This window comes from Otolemur garnettii, unplaced genomic scaffold (assembly GCF_000181295.1).
Source record: "Otolemur garnettii isolate 467f Iridium unplaced genomic scaffold, OtoGar3 scaffold00040, whole genome shotgun sequence".
Classification (NCBI taxonomy): domain Eukaryota; kingdom Metazoa; phylum Chordata; class Mammalia; order Primates; family Galagidae; genus Otolemur; species Otolemur garnettii.
In genome coordinates, this window is record NW_003852435.1 from 2,233,772 (window position 1) to 2,237,119 (window position 3,348).

At 35.3% G+C, this 3,348-nt stretch overlaps 1 non-coding gene across 1 annotated transcript; it reads right to left on the reverse strand.

Moving 5' to 3' along the window:
* Positions 1 to 2,881: 2,881 nt before the first annotated feature.
* Positions 2,882 to 2,952, reverse strand: LOC111725435. Its single transcript, XR_002773500.1, has one exon. It is a non-coding gene; the product is annotated as a small nucleolar RNA SNORD56 (small nucleolar RNA).
* Positions 2,953 to 3,348: the final 396 nt, after the last annotated feature.

Here is a 3,348-nt window from a genome sequence, read left to right on the forward strand (position 1 = left end):
TGCTCTTCTTAGTCGAAGAAATGGAAGCCGAGTGGAGCCTGCTTCCTTCTGCTGCTTCCTTCATCCTTCAGCATCACGCCACTTCCAGAGGTCCCCAAACTTTTTAAACAGGGGGCCAGTTCACTGTCCCTCAGACCGTTGGAGAGCCAGACTGCAGGTCCCAGGAAGAGCCGGCTGCTAAGCAGGGCAGGCAGCAGTGGCAAAAACACCGGCGGGCTGGATAAATGTCCTAGGGGGGCTGCATGTGGCCCATGGGCCGTAGTTTGAGGACGCCTCTTAGTGGATGCATTGCTCCCTAGTAAGCATTTCCGAAAACTGCCTCCAACTCTGTGCCTTCATGGAAAACTACTCTCCCTTCCCTACCTTGAAATATTTTCTTCTCTCTGGCGAAGGAAATTTATAATCTCATGTCCTGAGACCTTATTCTACAGACCATGTTACAATTTTGATAACTGCCTATGTAACTCCTGAACTATAATTTCCCACACACCCCAAATTGCATCCATTTCTGAGGCTCATTTTTTCTAGCTGTGACACTCTGAACTTACTGACCTTACTGCCCTTATTTGCCAATAATTTGACTATTCTGTTATTTGGCACATGGCTGTCTTTGTATGGATGCCCACATGTTTGCAATCCAAAATTATTTGATCTTCTCACTATCAATTAACTTAATTTGTTCATGTGTCCTCAACTTGAACTCTGTTTTTCCTCATAACTGATGTAATTTGAATTTATATATGAAAAATAACTACAAATAAACCTGGCTTATTTTCTTGCCTTACTCTCCTAGACATTTTCTTTGATGTCGTTTTGGTATCTTATCCCTTAAGTTCACCTTTATCCCTCAGTCACTACCCTATGGCTTCATTTCCTTCCTAGATCTCCAGCTGAGGTTATACTTTTTTCCTCTTGTATTCATGAGACAGCATCTTTAAAAACTCTCAGAATTTGCCATTTCTTGTTGCACATTTGAATAGTTTAAAATAGACTATGAAATTATATAATCATACATTTTGATGCTACTAGAAATAATTTCAGTTTCCCTTAGGTCCATAGTATTGACCAGTTCTCTTTAACCAACTTACTCTCTATCATCTAGAAATTCTATTAGCCAAGATCTTTCCATTGAAAGAGACATTAAATAAAATGATATGTAGTGGCTCAGATATTTGAAGCCTGGGCTATGATTGTCAACCTTTAGAGTTCATGAGAATATCCCCCCACAGGGCTTGTTAAATAAAAATCGTCAAGCTCCATTCCAGAGTTTCTTATTTAGTAGATCTAGGATGAGGAATGATAATTTGCTTTTCTAACAAGTTCTCAGGAGTGGACATTATACTTTTAGAACCACTGGTCTAGGAATAGAATTCCTTTCAAACTTGTTTCTCTAGAGGTGTTTAAAGATATCCTAAGAATACATCTGTTTCTCTCTTTCTCTCCATCTCTCTCTCAATCTTCTCCCTCTCTTTCAAGACAGAAAAAAAAAATGATATTAACAGATCCAGGATTAAATATCACTTTTAACTCATACACCTAGAAAAAGAGTATCTTTTCCAATATGCATGTATCTCTTATAAAGATTCTCGGAAACAAAGTGGAGGGAGTTAACCAAACTTGTTTGCTTAGGTTACCAGGGAAAGGAGGAAACCCACAGAGAAAGGATGTTAATTTTATCAATGTTATCTGCAATGTGTTTTCCTTTCTTTATAATGCTCTTAAATCACTCTACACTGCCGCCTTCCCTTCCCTTAGTAAATGGTCTTCAATGATAATTTAATAAAAATACCAGAATTTATAAAGCAAGATACCACTCACCTCTTGACCGAAACATGTAATTAAAAAAATAAATAAACATAATGTTTAGGGCCTGCAGAGTTATGTGTGGCAAACAAACACACAGAAAATTTGGATATAGTTGGTTTGTCCCCACCAAATCTCATGTTGGAAACTGATCCTTAGTGTGGCAGTATTGGGAGATGGGGCCTGTGGGAGATGTTTAGGTCCCAGGCATAGATCCATCATAAATGGCTCAGTGCCATTCTTAGGGTAGTGAGGTCTCACTCTTAAGAGACTAGATTGGTTCTTGGGGAAAAAGATTAGTTTCCAGCAGAGAGGGTTGCTATAAAGCTGGAAGGCCCCTTGTGTTTGGTATCTCTTCTCACATGTCTGGCTCCCCTTTGATTATCTCTACCGAATTTTGATGCAGCACAAAAGTCCTCACCAGAAGCCAAGCAGATGCCAGCATCACGCTTCTTGTACAGCCTGCAGAACTGTGAGGCAAATGAACATCTTGTCTTTATAAATTACCCAGCATTAGATGGTCTGTTATAGCAATATAAGACAGTACAAATGTTTGTATCAGCTTTTATATTAAATACTGATGACCTTGCGCTACACCACCAACAAACTCAACACACACACACACACACACACGCGGAATCTACCAATATGTCTTTCGTAAAACATGACAATGACCTGATTCTCATGCTTTCCTTGTACTACCCACTCCTTTGCCCTTCAAGTCTACTACTTCTTATCACTATTCAGCCTCTTTTTCATTGCATATCTAAAACATTTAATTTTATTTAATAATTAATGTCAATATTGCTATATTTGATTTTGAATAACAGAGGTTATTGTACTATTCATTCCACATCCTGTATTTCTAGAAAAGTGACTGTATAAATCAGTACTTCTGATGAATATGTAAAAGAATGAATTATCTTATCAGTTTACAGCCCAACATTCTCCTAAAGGTCAAAAGATAAAATAAAATCATCATTGTAATGAAATAATTGTTCAGATTCATTAAATTCACATTTTTATAGCTTTCTATAGACCCCTCTATCTTTTAAAATTTGTTTTATTTTTATATTTTATAATCATACCCAAATTATCAACATTTGCTAGGTGAACTGTTATTGATTAAACACATTGCCATTATTTCAAAAGAAAAATTAAATAAGAAAAAAATAATATTTCTAAATAATTCAGTACTCAAATATGAAACAAATCCAAAGAAACCGTTCAAATTAAATGACACCAAAATTATAAAAAGGAATTAAATGAATTAGTAAGATTTTTCTTTTTGTATTTATTTCAGGACCTACTTACAAATAAACTAACATTTTAGAAACTTTTTCATTTAAATATAATTTCTTATCTAATACATAATAGTAAACATGCATACATATTTGTTATAAATTCTCTGTAAACTTTTTAAATGTGAAAAAAATTTAAATATTGGTTGCAGAAGTAATTGCTTAATCTATTTACTTTTGTTGTTTTGAATCCTTAAAGAATTTTTAAAAAGATATACTGAAACAAATCGTTTTCTTTTTTCTT